This window comes from Lutra lutra, chromosome 2 (assembly GCF_902655055.1).
Source record: "Lutra lutra chromosome 2, mLutLut1.2, whole genome shotgun sequence".
NCBI classification, from domain to species: domain Eukaryota; kingdom Metazoa; phylum Chordata; class Mammalia; order Carnivora; family Mustelidae; genus Lutra; species Lutra lutra.
In genome coordinates, this window is record NC_062279.1 from 34,554,053 (window position 1) to 34,574,434 (window position 20,382).

The 20,382-nt window shown below is 37.8% G+C and overlaps 1 pseudogene; it reads left to right on the forward strand.

The window, feature by feature from the left end:
* The first annotated feature begins 12,635 nt into the window (after positions 1–12,635).
* Positions 12,636–15,159, forward strand: LOC125094026 (exocyst complex component 3-like; annotated as a pseudogene).
* The last annotated feature ends 5,223 nt before the right edge of the window (positions 15,160–20,382 follow it).

Below are 20,382 nucleotides of genomic sequence, written 5' to 3' on the forward strand. Positions count from 1 at the left end.
AATAGACTCAAAATGGATGAAGGACCTCAATGGGAGAAAGGAATCCATCAAAATCCTCAAGGAGAACACAGGCAGCAACCTCTTCGACCTCAGCCATAGCAACATCTTCCTAGGAACATCGCCAAAGGCAAGGGAAGTGAGGGCAGAAATGAACTATTGGGATTTTATCAAGATCAAAAGCTTTTGCACAGCAAAGGAAACAGTGAACAAAACCAAAAGACAACTGACAGAATGGGAAAAGATATTTTCAAACGACATATCAGATAAAGGGCTAGTGTCCAAAATCTATAAAGAACTTAGGAAACTCAACACCCAAAGAACAAATAATCCAATCAAGAAATGGGCAGAGGACATGAACAGACATTTCTGCAAAGAAGACATCCAGATGGCCAACAGACACATGAAAAAGTGCTCCACATCACTCGGCATCAGGGAAATACAAATCAAAACCACAATGAGATACCACCTCACACCAGTCAGAATGGCTAAAATTAACAAGTCAGGAAATGACAGATGCTGGCGAGGATGCGGAGAAAGGGGAACCCTCCTACACTGTTGGTGGGAATGCAAGCTGGTACAACCACTCTGGAAAACAGCATGGAGGTTCCTCAAAATGTTGAAAATAGAACTACCCTATGATCCAGCAATTGCACTGCTGGGTATTTACCCTAAAGATACAAACGTAGTGTCCGAAGGGGCACGTGCACCCGAATGTTTATAGCAGCAATGTCTACAATAGCCAAACTATGGAAAGAACCTAGATGTCCATCTACAGACGAATGGATAAAGAAGATGTGGTATATATACACAATGGAATACTATGCAGCCATCAAAAGAAATGAAATCTTGCCATTTGCGACGACGTGGATGGAACTAGAGGGTATCATGCTTAGTGAAATAAGTCAATCGGAGAAAGACAACTATCACATGATCTCCCTGATATGAGGGAGAAGAGATGCAACATGGGGGTTAAGGGGGTAGGAGAAGAGTAAATGAAACAAGATGGAATTGGGAGGGAGACAAACCATAAGTGACTCTTAATCTGACAAAACAAACTGAGGGTTGCTGGGGGGAGGGGGGTTGGAGGGGTGGGGTTATGGACATTGGGGAGGGTATGTGCTATGGTGCATGCTGTGAAGTGTGTAAATCTGGCGATTCACAGACCTGTACCCCTGGGGATAAAAATATATGTTTAAAAAAATTATAAAATGAAAAAAAATTTTTTCTAAAAACTAACAATAACCTGTAATAAAAAATTAGAAATGAAATGAGGAAATTATCCTCATAAATCAAAGTCAGTGGACAAATCAAACAAGAGGGTTAGTATGACCCCAGACTTTGGATATTAGAACAATCTGAAAAGACCATAAAATTGATACATTTAAAATGATGAAAAAGGTTAAAAAGATATAATTATAAATCAGAATGAAAAGGATATTGTGAAAAAATGAGCAGGCAGAGTTGAAAAAGAGGCAGAACTTCTGGAAATAGCTGATTAAATAAAAATTCAGTATGTGGATATAAGCAAAGTTAGATACAGATAATTCTGCATAATTTATATAAAATGTAAAATAAAGAGATAAGCAAATGGAAAATATGAAAGATTAGTTAGGAAACATGGAAGAAAGAATGAAAAATCTAATGTGCAAATAACTCAATTTCCAGACAGTCATAAAATTTTTAGAACTGCTAAAATATAAGAATCCTGAAATATAAGAAGTCAGGTGAGTCATGAATAGGAAAATTAAAATGATTCTACATAAGGACATATCCATACCTGGATTGGAAAGCAGATTCCCTACAAAGGTATTACCATTGAGAAATTGAGAAAAGAAAAGGTAATGGACTGATAACATCAAAATGCTGAGGAAGAAAATAACAAAAATGGTAAAAATGTGCATACTTATACTATCTAAATTACCATTGAAAGGGAAGGGCAAACATACAGACAGTTTTAGATAAACAAAGATTGAAAACATAACACTTATCAACTTTGAACTAACAAGGGATATACTTCGAAAGAAGAGAATAAACTCCAAATGATGGAGAAATATATAAAGACCAGTGATAAGAAAATAAATGGAATTTTCTGAGGTAAATATAAATACATATAAATTGTAATACTGCTACTACTAATAATAGATTTAAAGGGGTGAAAATAAGTTGCAACTAACATAATTAAATAGAAATAATAGGGGATACGAAAGAAGTGTGATTAAGTAAAATTATTGTAATGTCATATCATTGTTCAGGAGGAGGACAGAGGTAATTATTAACATCAGTATTTGTTAAATCTTTAGCATGTAAAAAAAAATAGAGAATAAACCTTAAAGACAAAGGGAAGAATACATGACTTCTAAATCAATTGAGAGAAACTAATCAGTAAAGGGACAAAAAAAAATGGAATACAAAAATGCTGACTCAATTCATGAGAAACCAGCCTTTTTTTGGAAAAGCAAATTAAAAGAATAGCATATAGAAAAATATGTAAAGGGAAGTAAGAAATACAAATACATAAGATATTAAATAAATGTAAATGGAACAATCTTGTTACCTAAAGGATAAAGATTTTCTGATTAGATTTTTAAAAATTATATGCTGTTTATAGCATGAAATATAATGATTCACAAAGTATAAAATTGAAAGAAAATAAAGGGATATACTAGAAAAATATGGACCAAATCAAGTGGTACTGTTAATATCAGATAAAGTATACCTTAAATAAAAAGTCATTACTGAAGAAAATAATTTCATTTTGTAACCAAAATACTAATCCTTAACTAAATCATGTATATAAGATAGCCTTAAAATATTTAAAATATTTCTCTTTCTTCTGTCTTGTTGTTGGTGTAGAGAAATGCAACTGATTTCTGTGCATTGATTTTATATCCTGACACTTTACTGAATTCCTGTACAAGTTCTAGCAGTTTTGGAGTGGAGTCTTTTGGGTTTTCCACATATAGTATCATATCATCTGCAAAGAGTGATAGTTTGACTTCTTCTTTGCCGATTTGGATGCCTTTAATTTCCTTTTGTTGTCTGATTGCTGAGGCTAGGACTTCTAGTACTATGTTGAATAGCAGGAGTGATAAGGGACATCCCTGCCGTGTTCCTGACCTTAGCGGAAAAGCTTTCAGTTTTTCTCCATTGAGAATGATATTTGCGGTGGGTTTTTCATAGATGGCTTTGATAATATTGAGGTATGTGCCGTCTATCCCTACACTTTGAAGAGTTTTGAACAGGAAGGGATGCTGTACTTTGTCAAATGCTTTTTCAGCATCTATGGAGAGTATCATATGGTTCTTGTTCTTTCTTTAATTAATGTGTTGTATCACATTGATTGATTTGCGGATGTTGAACCAACCTTGCAGCCCTGGAATAAATCCCACTTGGTCGTGGTGAATAATCCTTTTAATGTACTGTTCAATGCTATTGGCTAGTATTTTGGCGAGAATTTTTGCATCTGTGTTCATCAAGGATATCGGTCTGTAGTTCTCTTTTTTGATGGGATCCTTGTCTGGTTTTGGGATCAAGGTGATGCTGGCCTCATAAAATGAGTTTGGAAGTTTTCCTTGTATTTGTATTTTTTGGAACAGTTTCAGGAGAATAGGAATTAGTTCTTCTTTAAATGTTTGGTAGAATTCCCCCGGGAAGCCGTCTGGCCCTGGGCTTTTGTTTGTTTGGAGATTTTTGATGACTGTTTCAATCTCCTTACTGGTTATGGGTCTGTTGAGGCTTTCTATTTCTTCCTGGTTCAGAAGAAAGAGAAATTAAGGAGTCCATCCCATTTACAATTGCACCCAAAACTATAAGATACCTAGGAATAAACCTAACCAAAGAGACTAAGAATCTAAACTCAGAAAACTATAAAGTACTCATGAAAGAAATTGAGGAAGACACAAAGAAATGGAAAAATGTTCCATGCTCCTGGATTGGAAGAATAAATATTGTGAAAATGTCTATGCTACCTAAAGCAATCTACACATTTAATGCAATTCCTATCAAAGTACCATCCATTTTTTTCAAAGAAATGGAACAAATCATCCTAAAATTTATATGGAACCAGAAAAGACCTCGAATAGCCAAAGGAATATTGAAAAAGAAGGCCAAAGTTGGTGGCATCAAATTCCGGACTTCAAGCTCTATTACAAAGCTGTCATCATCAAGACAGCATGGTACTGGCACAAAAACAGACACATAGATCAATGGAACAGAATAGAGAGCCCAGAAATGGACCCTCAACTCTATGGTCAACTCATCTTCGACAAAGCAGGAAAGAATGTCCAATGGAACAAAGACAGCCTCTTCAATAAATGGTGTTGGGAAAATTGGACAGCCACATGCAGAAAAATGAAATTGGATCATTTCCTTACACCACACACGAAAATAGACTCAAAATGGATGAAGGATCTCAATGTGAGAAAGGAATCCATCAAAATCCTCGAGGAGAACACAGGCAGCAACCTCTTCGACGTCAGCCGCAGCAACATCTTCCTAGGAACATCACCAAAGGCAAGGGAAGCAAGGGCAAAAATGAACTTTTGGGATTTTATCAAGATCAAAAGCTTTTGCACAGCAAAGGAAACAGTTAAAAAAACCAAAAGACAACTGACAGAATGGGAGAAGATATTTGCAAATGACATATCAGATAAAGGGCTAGTGTCCAAAATCTATAAAGAACTTAGCAAACTCAACACCCAAAGAACAAATAATCCAATCAAGAAATGGGCAGAGGACATGAACAGACATTTCTGCAAAGAAGACATCCAGATGGCCAACAGACACATGAAAAAGTGCTCCATATCACTCGGCATCAGGGAAATACAAATCAAAACCACCATGAGATATCACCTCACACCAGTCAGAATGGCTAAAATTAACAAGTCAGGAAATGACAGATGCTGGCGAGGATGCGGAGAAAGGGGAACCCTCCTACACTGTTGGTGGGAATGCAAGCTGGTGCAACCACTCTGGAAAACAGCATGGAGGTTCCTCAAAATGTTGAAAATAGAACTACCCTATGATCCAGCAATTGCACTGCTGGGTATTTACCCTAAAGATACAAACGTAGTGTCCGAAGGGGCACGTGCACCCGAATATTTATAGCAGCAATGTCTACAATAGCCAAACTATGGAAAGAACCTAGATGTCCATCTACAGACGAATGGATAAAGAAGATGTGGTATATATACACAATGGAATACTATGCAGCCATCAAAAGAAATGAAATCTTGCCATTTGCGACGACGTGGATGGAACTAGAGGGTATCATGCTTAGTGAAATAAGTCAATCGGAGAAAGACAACTATCACATGATCTCCCTGATATGAGGGAGAGGAGATGCAACATGGGGGCTTGAGGGGGTAGGAGAAGAGTAAATGAAACAAGATGGGATTGGGAGGGAGACAAACCATAAGTGACTCTTAATCTGACAAAACAAACTGAGGGTTGATGGGGGGAGGGGGTTGGGGGGGGGTTATGGATATTGGGGAGGGTATGTGCTATGGTGAGTGCTGTGAAGTGTGTAAACCTGGCGATTCGCAGACCTGTACCCCTGGGGATAAAAATATATGTTTATAAAAAAATAAAAAAAATTATAAAAAAAATATTTAAAATAAAAACTGACAAAATCATGAAGAAAAATTGGGAAATCAATCATAGGGAAGAATTTTAACACGCTTTTCTCAAAATGATAAATCAAGCAGAAAAATCATTATTTCTTGTATAGAATAATACAAACTAGCTAACTAGCTTGATTGAATGGAGGTAGATAGATGATGATAGATTGATGATAGATAGATAGATGATAGGTAGATACATAGATAATCTAACAAGTAGCAAATGGACATTCTTTTCAAGCATACATATTCTATGTTTTCATTTCCTATGGAGTCATCAACAAGGTCAGGCCAATGATACCATATCAAACATATTGCAATAAAATTAGAAATTGTTAACAAATATCCAGACCTCAACAAATAAAATTTGCTAACATATTTGGAAATAAAACAAGAAAAATTTTAAATCAGCCATGGGTCAAATTTAATACTTTATAATGTATATTACAACCTTTTGAAATCTAAATGATAATTAAAAGGCTATGTATTAAAATTTGTAGTGTGCTTCTCCAACAAATGGTGATGGGAAAACCAGATACACACATACACCTGCAAAGAATGAATTGGGACCCTTAACATTACATCATGTACAAAAACTAACTCAAAATAGATTAAAGACCTAAATATAAATCCCCAAACTAAAAATTTCTAGAATAAAAAATAGGGAAGGGAAAAGCTTCATGACATTGGATTTGGCAATGATTTCTTAGATGTGACACCAAAAGCACAGACAACAAAAGCAAAAATAGAGAAGGGGACTACATCAAACTTAAAAACTTTTGCACAGCCATGGAAACAATCAACATAATGAAAAGGCAACCAATGGAATGGTAGAAAATATTTTCAAATCATACATCTGATAAAGGGTTATTATCCAAAATATTTAAAGAACTTCTGCAACTCAACAACAAAGAAACCTAAACAATCCAATTTAAGAATGAACAAATGACCTCAATAAACACTTTTCTAAGAAGACATACCGATGGCTAACACGCACATGAAGAGATGCTCAGTATCAGTAATCATCAGGGAAATGCAAATCAAAACCACAATGAAATACCAACTTACATCCCCTAGGATCATCCCACCATCAAAAAAGAAAAAAAATTACATATTGATGAGGATGTAGAGGAATTGGAAATTTGCACATCATTGGTAGGAACATAAAATGGTGCAGCTGCTGTGGGAAAGTAGGTTCCTTAAAAAAATAAAAATAAAATTACCATAAGATCCAACATTCCCATTTCTGGGTATTTATACTCCCAAATTGAAAACAGGATCTTGAAGAGATGTTTGCACACCCATGTTCACTGCAGCATTATTCACAAGAGCCAAGAGGTGGAAGCAAACTACATGTCCATCAGTGAATGAATGGATAAAGAACATGTAGCATATACACATAATGAAATACTCTTCTGCCTTAAAAAGAAGGAAATTCTATCATATAATACAACATGGATGAACCTTGAAAATATCATGCTAAGTGAAACAGGCCAGTCACAAAAAGACAGGTACTGAATATTCCACTTATATAGGCTATCTACAGCAGTCAAATTCTTAGCAATGAAAAGAATGATAATTGCCAGGGACTGAGGGAGAGAAAAAAATGGAGTTATTGATCAATGGACAGAGTTTCAGTTTTGCAAGATGAAAAAATTCTAGAGCTCTGTTGTATGACAATGTGCTTCTAGTTAACATTCTATGTACTGGATGGTATATTGAAAAATGGTTATAGTGGTAAATTTTATGTTTGTGATCACAATAAAAAATTATTTACAGTAAACATAAAAATCAGTACAAAAAGTGAATTTCTAAGCTTATATGCATATACAGAAATAGATAAAAATCAATTAAAAATTCATGAGTTAATTGCTCAGTTTAGCAAATTAAAGAAATAATAGTAAAGTAATATAAATCTAAAGAGATTTCACATCATGTTTGTTATCTCCCAGTGTACTTGACTGGAACAGGAAACCAGAACACCAATCCAGAGTCTACTTTACTCAATAGCTAAGTTTTTGTTATTTTGAAAAATAGCAAAAATGCCCTCTACCAAATAGATTGTTAGCCTGAATAGAGAAGAGACATGGGAGTAACATTTGAGTAGAACTGAGGAGTAGGGCAGTTAGGTTAAGATGAAGAAGCTGGAGGAGAATAAGCAAAGCTTTCTTTAAGATTTGCTGTTCAAAAAGTGGTCCCCAAGCTATGTGTAGAAGAATGAAACTCGACCATTCCCTTAAACCATACACAAAGATAAACTCAAAATGGATAAAAGACCTCAACATGAGGCAGGAATCCATCATAATCCTAGAGGAGAACATAGGCAGTAAGCTCTTCAACATCAGCCACAGCAACTTCTTTCAAGATATGTCCCCAAAGGCAAAGGAAAGAAAAGTGAAAATGAACTTTTGAGAATTCAAAAGATCAAAAGCTTCTGCACAGCAAAGAAAACAGTCAACAAAACAAAGAGGCAACCCACAGGTTGGGAGAAGATATTTGCAAATGACAATACAGACAAAGGGCTGATCTCCAGGATCTATAAAGAACTCCTCAAACTCAACACACACAAAACAGATAATCATGTCAAAAAATGGGCTGAAGACATGAACAGACACTTCTCCAATAAAGACATACAAATGGCTAACAGACACATGAAAAAATGTTCATCATCACTAGCCATCAGGGAGATTCAAATCAAAACCACATTGAGATACCACCTTACACCAGTTAGAATGGCCAAAAATAACAAGACAATAAACAACAAGTAGTGGAGAGGATGTGGAGAAAGGGGAATCCACTTACACTGTTGGTGGGAATGCAAGTTGATACAGTCACTTTGGAAAACAGTGTGGAGATTCCTTAAGAAATTAAAAATAGAGTTACCCTATGACCCTGCAATTGCACTACTGGGTATTTACCCCAAAGATACGGATGGAGATGAAAAGAAGGGCCATCTGTACCCCAGTGTTCATAGCAGCAATGGCCACAGTCACCAAACTGTGGAAAGAACCACGATGCCCTTCAACAGATGAATGGATAAGGAAGATGTGGTTCATATATACTATGGAGTATTATGCCTCCATCAGAAAGGATGAATACCCAACTTTTGTATCAGCATGGATGGGACTGGAAGAGATTACACTGAGTGAAATAAGTCAAGCAGAGAGAGTCAATTATATGGTTTTGCTTATTTGTGGAGCATAAGGAATAACACGAAGGACATGGGGAGAGAAGGGAGTTGGGGGAAATTGGAGGGGGAGACAACCCATGAGAGACTGTGGACTCTAAAAAACAATCTGATGGTTTTGGAGGGGCAGGGGCTGGGAGATCAGACCCTTTTCTTTCTCTTTTTTGTAAGTCTCCTTTCTTGAGCACTTTCTCAGGATTGGGCCCAGAGCCCTACCAGAGGTTGCTGGAAGTTGGCCCCCAGACGCTCTGCTGCCCCTCCTCCCTCTGCTGGCTCCTTGCTTTCCTCAGGGGCGCTCCTTCCCTTCCCTCAGGGGCGCTCCTTCCCTTCCCTCGGGCTCCTCCCCAGAGTCCTCCCCCTACCCTCACCCCCAGCTCAAGTCTCAGGTCACAAGCGCAGGACTTACAAGAAGCCAACAAGCCATAGGAGGGGTCTTGGGTGTCTCTGGGTCCGTATCTTGGTTTTCTCTTTCTGGACCACCATGGGGAGAGTTGTGGGTTCTTGTTTCTGTCCCCTGGCAGCCCTCCTCCAGGCTGGGCCACACAGGGTCGTGCTCCCTGCAGTCCTGCTTCCCGTCAGAGGGCTCTCCTGGGGGCTGCAGTGGATGTTCTCAGACATCTGTCCCATCGTTTAAATAAAATGCCCCCGTGTTTGTCTTGAAGGCTCTGGGGTTGTCCCTGCCTCTCCGCTGCCCAGCCACCAAGTCTCTGCAAGCCTACCTCTCATTTCTTTGTCTAAGAAACTTTTGACCCCCACCCCACGCCCACTTTTTAGGCATCATCTACCATAGAGAAAAAATTCCGTTCCATGATTTGGCTCCTCCTGGGTGCTTTGGGGCTAGCGCCTGTGTTACAGCCAGCTCTGTGACAAGCCTGTGTTTTCTACATCAATTAAATCCCTGCACGTCCATTTGCCACCAAAAAAAAAAAAAAAAACACTGCCTGGTGGTGAGTGTTATTGAGGGCACGTATTGCATGGAGCACTGGGTGTGATGCATAAACAATGAATTCTGGCACACAAAATAAATTTAAAAAATAAATAAAAATTAAAAAAAATAAAAACAGCATTTGCGACACACACACACACACTCAAAAAAGTGGTCCCCAAAAGAGCAGTATCTACGTTACTTGAAAGTGGGTTCCAACCCAGAACTCCTGGATCAGAATCAGCATTTTAATGAGATCTGTAAGTAATCCATACATTAAAGTTTGGATTTATATATACACATACGTGTGTGTGTGTGTGTGTGTGTGTGTGTGTGTGTAAATACATATATGTATATATAGCATATATACATATATGTATTTGTAAAATATATAGATATATAATATATACATATATGTAATATGTGTCCATATAGACATATATACATATACATAAATACACACATAGATTACGTGTATTACAATATATGTATGTGTAATGTGTAATATATATTTAATATATACTAAATACCCTCATATTCACATACATACATATGCATACATATGTAACTACACCCACATACATAGTGGCTTCTGGAAAACTTGAAGATTTGGTTTTAATGAAAACTGCCTCCTTCAACATCTAGCTATTTGGCATATTAAATCCTATTTAAGACCTACGGTACATTCCAAACACCTCTAATGAACTATAAAATCCTCGAGCTGAGTACCTTCAAACTGTAAAGGAGTTAATGGAGGTTGGAGTTCAGTGAAGTTGGTGTGTAGTTTCCTGGAGGGACAATAACCCACACCTCAAAGCCATGAGTTGTTTCTTCCATGCCAGAAGACAAAAGAGCGCAACATCGACAAGTAATGTTAACATCAGTTTCTCAATTAGATTGGCATGCTTTGGGAGTCCTGAAAATTGAGGACGGCGGGGGGGGGGGGGGACAGTGAGAGGCAGGAGGCTGCTGGGGATGGGAGGGAGAGGGAGAGAAGGCTATAACACTAATGACGTTTGAAAGAATACAGGAATGAGTCGAGCCACTGTGTGCTGGAAAAAAAGGTGCCTGAGCAGCTGATGCTAAGTTCAGACTAAACTAACTGCAAGTCCCGTGGGGACATCACAAGGTAAACCTGATCGTCTCTGTCATTTACAATCATTATCAGGCAGGCTGCTTCTGTAATTTTACTGGGGAGCCAATTAACAGATCCTTGAAACTAGGGGGAAATGTCCCAGCCCTCCTCTTGCTTTTGAAAAGGAGAAAGGTATCTTTTGTACTGCTGTCTCCTGACTGTTTCTGGGAAAGACAGGAAAGGGAGGTGACATCAGACAATGCAGGGACTCCTCAGGTCAGGGGACTGGTTGACGTCAGACTTCTCTCTGCCTTAATGTACTCTTTTCGGTAGCAACCTAAATCAGCCTCTGGATAGCCCAGTGAGCCTTGTTTCTTTCTTTTTTTGAGATATGAAAATGCTAACTACCTTTCACTCTTTCTTGCTTTCAAGGAAATATCTTAGCAGCATTTCATCTTGCAAGAAATCAAGGAAAGGCTGGCTGATGGCCCTGGGAAGAACGCAGTAAAGAAAGGCCACTCAAATTTATTATTCAATCCCATCTTTCCCTTGTAACATCCTGGCTCTTGCCCTCCTTTCGCAGACAGACTTTTTCACTGGCCCACTACATTCACTACTTTATTTCCACATCTCTGATTACATTACTTAAGCTACCCCAACCTGGCTGTCATCTCCATTATTCTACTAAAAATACTCTTTCAAGATCACTAATTACACTTCAGTCATTCGATATAGAAGAATTAGAACAGTTAATCGGCACAGGCATCTCCCCTTCCAACCTGAAACATTGTCTTCTTTTGATTTCCATGGTACAACAATCTCCAATTTTCCTTTTCCTTTTTTGAATATGCATCCTCATATCACCTTCAGCTCTCCTTTTATACAACACAATTAGATATTAGCATTTCTCAAAGCTTGATTATGGACCTCCTTCTTTTTTACTCTCAGGGATCACTGGGTAATCCAAACAATTAAAGAAAACTGGAGAGTGTATACCTGAAATTAAAAGAACAGGAACAACTTATCTCTAGTCATTATTTCCATGTAAGAATGTGGGCCCAGTTTTTCCAGAGAAAATGAGAATTCTGATTTTTATATAAAAATATTATGCTTTTTAATTTTTTATAGTTATGATAGGGTAGCTGTAGTAGACCAACCCTCACTCCAAAGGAAAAAAATTTTAAACTGTATAAAAATTGTTTTGAAATTATCTGTTTGAAGTAATCGTAAAGCAACACAGTAAGTAAGATCTTGAAAGGCTAAGATCCAAGAGAAAAGAACATTGAGTGAACTTACTAGTCTCTGCTGTTTCTCCCCTACTAATTGGCACCAAGTGGGAAGTCAAGTTGAATTTTAAAGCTAAGAGTTCTCAGAGGTCTGATAGGGCTGGAAGAAAAGTGGCGTTGATTTTTGTCAAGGCAGCTAGGAATTAGGAGGACTACATTTGGAAGAAAGAGAATTGGAGAACTGTGAGCATGACTTTCTGTGCTTTCTTTTTTCCATGAGGATATTGTAGGGGCCTACTTAACCAGAGCAACTCCATCTCGGTTAAACAGCCATTTTGTTGTTTGTGCAGTAAAACTTAAACTGACCCCCTGCCCCCACCCCCCGAGGAAGAACTTACTTAAAAGCAAGTCTGGGAAACCAGTAAAATATGGTCGACCAGTCCCTGATAACAGAGCCCAAATACAAGGACGGGTCAGGTCAGGTGGAGATAACAGAGCCCAAATACAAGGATGAGTCAGGCCACGTGGAGACAATCTCATTGGCCAGGCTCAACCACATGGCCTTTGCTCTATGAAAGCTAGTCTGTTGCTCTCTCTGTAAGAGATGGCCCAGGCCGGTCGGTTTGATTCTTGGTGCTGGCACGAAATAAAGCTTTGCTTGACCTTCGCTTTGTATCAGTCTCACTCCTTTGATCACGGACCCCATCAGATATCATTTATTCCTAAAATTTTCAATGTAAGAGGCTGAGAAGCCAGGAAGAAAAGACCAGTTAAGAAGCTAAAAAGCTAAGCAGAGTTTTGCCAGTCTCAACATGCTGGGGAGGGAGAAGTTGGCATTCAAGGCCTGGCAAGGGGATGATCCCAGGTAAACATCCTTTCAGTTGATGTTCTTTAAATGTCCTACTTGAGGATTACTTCAAACTAGAAATAGAATAGCTCTCACAAAGCCTGAAGTCAGCTTCTGTGCTTCCCATTCCCTGATTGTATCAAGGTAATCAATCCCTCCTGTAACTACCTGTAAGTAACAAAATGAATAAACACTCTATGCTGAAAGTTAGCATTATTCAGAGTTTCTACACAGTAGTCAGCACTCTATAAAAATGATTGGAGTCAGTTTTACCTTTGCCTTAATTTATGTTTTTCTTTAGCAACCTAAATTAGCTTCTAGATGGGCCCTCAAGTGTGGTTCCTTCTAGTTGCTGAGATATGGCAACGTTGATAGTGTCTTTCATTTCCTTTTTGCCCTTAAGAAATAAATAAGTAAAATAATTACCATGAATGACAATAGACTCAAATGACCAAAAACCAGGAGAAAAGAAACAGACAATGGAGACAACCTATAGATGATCTAGAGCTAATACAGTAGACTTACTTTAACTGTGATTAACATGTTTAAAAAATTGGGTGATAGCAAGGTGTCCAGTGGCAGTGAGGAGGGGTGACTCTAGTATCACAGGTACAGGGATTTTACCTGCTTTTTAGCCACCAAGAAGACAGATCAGGAAGCTATTGCAAGGACGTTCCAAAGGGATGCTGGGCTGCTTCAGTGCCCAGGCCAGCTGGACAAAGTGGAGCACCATGGCAGAAAAGAGGCCTGGAAAGGGGCCTCCACAGATGCCAGATGGAAGATCACTATCCATTTGTGGGTGTACAGGTTCATTGTATGGCCCTGAGCCAGCTCCATAAGGCACTGAACAAAATCAGAGACAACCAGAAGTCCCTTGATGATGTCAGCAAAGACTGGAGACAGAGTAATAGTGACACTGAGAGCCTCAAGTACATGAAGCATGCTGTGATGTGGCAAAGCCAGATCACTACAGCTTCAGAGATCCTCAAGAACATCTCAGGACCCAAAATTGTGAGGGAAACCCAGGACCTCATTGTACTAGGGACATTCCTGCAGGCCCACTGAGAGCTGGTGGACCTGGAGTGCTCATTCCCAAGAAGGGCTGATGTATAAGCCATCCCACATGGACAGAGGGAACATGCACAGCATGACTCTTATCCATGGCTACTTTGGGAGCATGCAGGGCCACTCAGATGAGCTGGCCAAGCGATGTGGATGGTGCTGCAGAGTTTGCTGGTCATTGTCTCCTGTGACCCCCGCTGCTGGTCTCAGTTTTCAGGATCAGAAAAAAGGAAGAAATTGACCAATGTGTATCTGACCAAAAAAAGAAAACTAGCTTGGTTTCTCCCCAGAGGCCCAAGAATTGCAAGGAGAAAATGATTGCCATCTTGGATGGAACCATGAATACTAGAATTGGGGCCACACAGGCAGACCCCAGAGATTCCAACAAGATGTGGTTTCTCTGCCACCCAGAAATCATAAGGAAGTATGTCCTGGATAACCCATATTGCCAAAATCCTGATAGTTGAGTGTTTTCCTGACCATTATGAGATTTTCAGAAACCATCTGAAAATGTACCATCAGGCTCTGAGAAAATGGATGCAGGAGCTTGAGTCAGAAGATCTAGATGCAAAAGAGGTCATGAGCCTGTGGTTGACATAGCTCTCAAACACCTACACAAGCACAGAGATGACCGGGAATGTGGAATTGCCTCAAAAGTAGATATCCATCCCCTGAAAACTTTACTTTCTCTAAAATAGTCTCTGATCTTCTCCACAGGTAGATGTCAATTCTCACTTCAGACATTATTACCTGGCTGCAAAAAGCACTTGAAACAGAAAAGAAAGACTGGGTAAAACATGCTGAGCCTGAAGCTTGACTAAAGTGGGTACCAGCAGGTAACACTCCCTTCTACATGTTGGAACAAATTTTTGAAGTTGCTGCTCAGATAAGTGAAAACAAAGACTTGTGACACAAACTGGTCTGTGTCTTCAGTAAATGAATTCTTTTTTAAGTAGATGCAAAAAAGAAGTTCAGTTTTATAAAGAAGAGCTGAGAAGTCGACAATGCCCACACTAGGTTCAATATATGATAACCATCAACTGTAAGAGTTTTGAAGAATTTATAGTTGGTTTAAAAAGGGAGTATTTTAAAAAATGAAATAGAAGAGGGTATATCCCTGAGCCAACCAAACATGAATGGGATTTCAGACACTGCAAAGGAGGGCTGCAGCAGCCTGCTGGGGGGAGATCTTCCTGGACCTGGAGCAACATCTCAATGAGTTGATGACAAAGAACTGGCTGTTAGCATCAAACACTGTAAAAATCCCCTGTCTCACTCTGGAAGAATATTTCAATGATTTTGCCAAAGTCAAAAAGCCATATAAAAAGAAGAGGATGGCAAGTGGACCTGTCGGCCATCATGCAGAAGGGTATTTCATTCTAGAGCACAGGGAGGTTCCGAGGGAACAGTCAGGGAGGCTGAGCAATTCCACTTCTTGTTCCAGCAGCTGGCTTGTGGATTTGGTGAAGATATAGGTGGACATGGTGACATTATCATTGCTGCTACAGAAGTTATTAAGATTACTGACCCTTCCCTGCTCTATGTGGACATCTCACTGATCAGCAAACAGCCAGACTTTAGGGATGACCACATCAGCATGCTCCTGGCTGTGTGAAGGGACACTGGCCCAGCAGGACACAAAGCAGACTATGATCAAGACTCTGGAATAGGGCCCAATTCAGGTGAATCTAAACTACATGCCTATCTTCAAGGAAATCGTAGTTGCTAGTATGAATATGGCAGAGCTTTTCAAATAACCTGTCAGTTTTCAGCTTTATGTACATTATTTGCTCTCATCAAACCTACCCTCATAAATATATTAAAGCAAAAGTGACTCTTGAGGGGTCACACTAGATGTTTCAGTCCCTTGTACCTATCTCTTGAAGGGCTAAGCATGTTTGTGAGGTACCCTCACACAAGGCTTCTTGAAGAAAGCATTACACTGCTGGTTGTGATTCTTCAAGTTCTCTCATTTTTGTCGTAAGCACTTTTCTGAGGCATAATTCTGATGTCAAATGCCTATTTATGGTAGATTGTTTATCACAGTGGTGAGAAGGTGTGTGGAGGGGGAAAAATCCTGTCTTCATTCACCCCTTGGTCTTTACTCATTTCTGCATTAAGACTTCTAAAACTCTGCTGCTTAATAAATGAGGCTGAAGTCCTGCAGAGAAATAAAAAGGAAAAGAAAAGAAAAAGAAAAGTTAGGTGACAAGATGGAGAAAGTTACCAAAAAGTGATGATCCATCAAAAAAATTTTAAGGAATAATAACTTTTTCCCCCAGCTTTATTGAGGTATATTTGATATATAAGTAAGTTTAAAGTGTACATAGATAAATGTATGTATAACAAAATGATTACCATAATAAGGTTAGTTAGCACAAACTTTAATATTCATAATATAGTATTGTTAACTATAGTCACCATGCTGTATGTTAGATTTCCCAGGACTTATACTTTGTACGCTTTGACCACAATCACCCATTTCTCCCACATCCAGCCCCTGGAAACCACCTTGTTTCTCCTTGTTTTATGCATAGAAATGAGATTATATAGTATTTGTCTTTGTGCAACTTACTTCACTTAGCATAATGCCCTCAAGTGTCATATATGTTGTTACAAATGGCAGGATTTCCTTTCTTTTTTATGACCAAATAATATGCCATTGTATCTATGTTCCACATTTTCTTTACCTCTCATCTGTTGATGGGCACTTAGGTTGTTTCCATGTCATGGCTCCCATAAATAATGCTGCAACAAACATGAGGGGGGTACAAATATCTCTCTACTAATCACTAATCCCTAATAAGATAGTGATTTCATTTCCTCTGGGTATATGACCAGAATTGAGATTGCTGAATCATATGGTATTCCATTTTTAAATAGAACTTTTTTATTTTGGGGAACCTCCATACTGCTTTCCATCATGGCTGTGCCAATTTACATCCTTTTATGGTTCCATACAAATGTTAGGATTGTTTGTTCTATTTCTGTGAAAAATGCTGTTAGAAATCTGATAGAGATTTCATTGAACTTTTAGATGGCTTTGGTTAGTATGGAAATTTTAACAATATTTATTCTTTCTATCCATGAATACAGGTTATCTTTTCACTTACTCATGTCTTCTACAATTTCTTTCATCAGTGTCTCAGAGTTTTCACTCCACTTTTTGATGCTATTGCTTATGGAATTGTTTTCTTCACTTCTCTTACAGATATTAAATTGTTGGTGCATAGAAATGCAAAAGTTTTTTTTTTTCCTTATTGATTTTATAACCTACAATTTTACTGAATTTATTAACTTTAAAAGTTTTTTTAGCAGAGTCTTTAGGGATTTCTACATATCAGGTCATGTTGTCTGCATAGACAGTTTTACTTCTTCTTTTCCTATTTGGATGCCTTTTATTTCTTTTGTTTGCCTAATTGATATGGCTAGGACTTCCAGTACTATATTGAATAGAAATGGTGAGCATGTGCATCCTTGACTTTTTCTGATCTTAGAGGAAAAACTTCCAGTTTCTTGCCATTAGGTATGATGTATGTTATGGACCTTTCATATATAGCTTTTATTACAGTAAGGTAATTTTCTTCTATTCTTAGGGGGTTTTTTTTAATAGTTTTTATCATGAAAAGATGTTGACTTTTGTCAAATGCTTTTTTGCATCTACGGAGATGATCTTGTGGTTTTACTCCCTTATTCTGTTAATGAAGTATATCACATTAATTGATTTGTATGTGCTAAACCATCCTTGCATTCCAGGATAAAACCACTTAGTTATGTTGTGTGATGCTTTAAATGTGCTGTTGAATTTGGTTCACTAGTATTTTGATGAGGATTTTTGTATCAATGTTCATCAGAGATACTGGCCTATAGTTTTCTTATTTTATAGTGTCTTTTAAATCTGACTTTGACATAAGGTAATATGGGCCCCAACAAACAGGTTTGGAAGAGCTCTGTCCTCTTTGGTTCTTTGTAAGACATTGAGAAGGATTGACATTATTTTTTTTTTCTTTTTGTTTTTTTGTATGTTTTTATTGTTGTTGTTTGGGAGGCTTGGGGCATTTTTTTGGCTTTTTCTTTGTTTTGGGGGTTTTGTTGTTGTTATTGTGTTGGTATTCATTCTTTAAGTGTATTGGAGAATTCAAGTGAAGTCATCTGGTTCTAGGCATTTCTTTGTTTGGGGAGCATTTTGATTACTGATTCAATCTCCCCACCAGTTTTAGGTCTGTTCAGATTTTCTATATCTTTAAGACTCAGTCTTAGTAAGTTGTATGCTTTTAGGAATTTATCCATTTCTTCTAGGTTATCTGTACCACATCATCTTGCATGTCAAAATGTTTTTCTGTAATAATTTTCCTTGTTCTAGATGTACATCTTAAGAAATTCTTTTTTTTTTTAAGAAATTCTTTTAGGAAATGTATGGTGATAAACTCTCATAGTTTTTATCTCTTTGTAAATATATCTCATCTTCATTATGGAAGAACATTTCTTAAGTATAAAATTTGTTATTGAAAGTTACTTTCTCTCAATACTTTAAAGTTATTATTCCATTGTCTTCTGGCTTACACTGTTATTTTTAAGGAGGGTGATGTAATTCTAAATGTCTGCTCTTAATGTCTTTTTGAAGACCTTTTATATGTCTTTCTTTATCATATTATGGCCCCAGATATAAGTTGCTTTTTTTTTATATCTCCTGGAATACATTGTTCTAGTGGGATTTTTCTTTGTAATAGGAAATTTAGAGCCATTGTTTCTTTAGATATTACCTATTTCTGGCACTCTGATTGGATATACTTAGACATGTTTTCTATATATTATGTCTTTCATAACATCCATTTTTTTATCATTCTGTGCAGGACCACAAGTAGTTCTTTGACTGCATTGTTCACTTTGCTAATTGTCTGTTCAGATCTTAATAATGTCTATTTAATTCTTCTACTTGGATTTTTAAAATTCCAGCTATTAAATGTTTAATTTCTAAACATGTTATTTGTCTTCTTTTTTAATAAACATTTTATTTATTTATTTGGGAGAGAGAGAGAGAAAGAGCACAAGCAGGGGGAGGGGCAGAGGGAGAAGCAGGCTCCCACTGAGCAGGGAGCCTGATGTAGGGCTTGATTCCAGGACCCTGGGATCATGATCCGAGCCATAGGCAGATGCTTAAGTAACTGAGCCTCCCAATTGTATTCTTTTTCAATTCTGTGCATTTAATTTTGACAGTACCTTTTTGAATGTGTGTATTTGTGGTTGTATCCTTTAATGTGTGGTTAACATTTTGTATATAAATGCCTGACAATTCCAACATCTCAGTTCTTAGAACTCTTTTTTGGTTTGTTTGTTTGTTTGTTTTTTTCTGTTGACTTTCATCATTATCTGAATTCTCTGGGCTTGCTGATATTTCATTCAAGCTTATTGATCTTCATCTATGGAATTACTTGGGTCTACTTGTGAAAATTACTTCCAGAAAGCATTTGCTTCTACCATTGCCACGATTCAGAGGGCACCACTGACTGGAATCACTTCAATACTACCACTGCCTCTTCTCTCCCAACACATACACACACACACACACACACACACACACACACACACACCCTACATTCAGTGCATAATTCCAAGCTCAACTTTCTACTTCCTGATGGTAACTTTATGACAGTCTTCTACCTAGGTCAACTACTTGGGTCCAATAAATTGCTGCATCCCTGAACATAGCATGTAGATTTTTATTTGTTTGTATGTTTGTTTTCCTGTTTTAAGGTGTTGGCTATAGAAAATTCCTCTACCTCTTATGCAGCCAGCAGTGCCTCAAAGCACATTTCCTGTGCAAGCTAATTTATTTTTCCATGAAAGAGCCCTTCAAGAATACCTATCAACTATAACAACAAAAGCAAAAGTTCTAGTTTATTTTGACTAGAAAGTAAATGATATGTTTTCATGATTGATTCTGATAAACTCTACCCAAAATCTGTGCTGTGTAGGAGCCAGGTAAAAGTATGACACAGGGATGGTATAGGTGGAGGATATATAATCAATGCACAGAAGTCAGTTGCATTTCTATACACCAACAACAAGACTGTAGAAAGAGAAATTAAGGAGCCAATCCCATTTATAATTGTACCCTAAACCATAATTACCTAGGAATAAACCTAGCTAAAGGTATAGTTTTCTGAGTACAGAAAACTATAAAGTACTCATGAAAGAAATTGAAGAAAACACAAAGAAATGGAAAAATGTTCCATGCTCATGGATTGGAAGAACAAATATTGTGAAAATGTCTATGCTACTAAAGCAACCTACATGTTTAATGCAATCCCTATCAACCCATTCATTTTTTTCAAAGAAATGGAACAAATAATCCTAAAATTTATATGAAACCAGAAAAGACCTCGAATAGCCAGAGGACTGTTGAAAAAGAAAGCCAAAGACTTCAAGCTCTATTACAAAG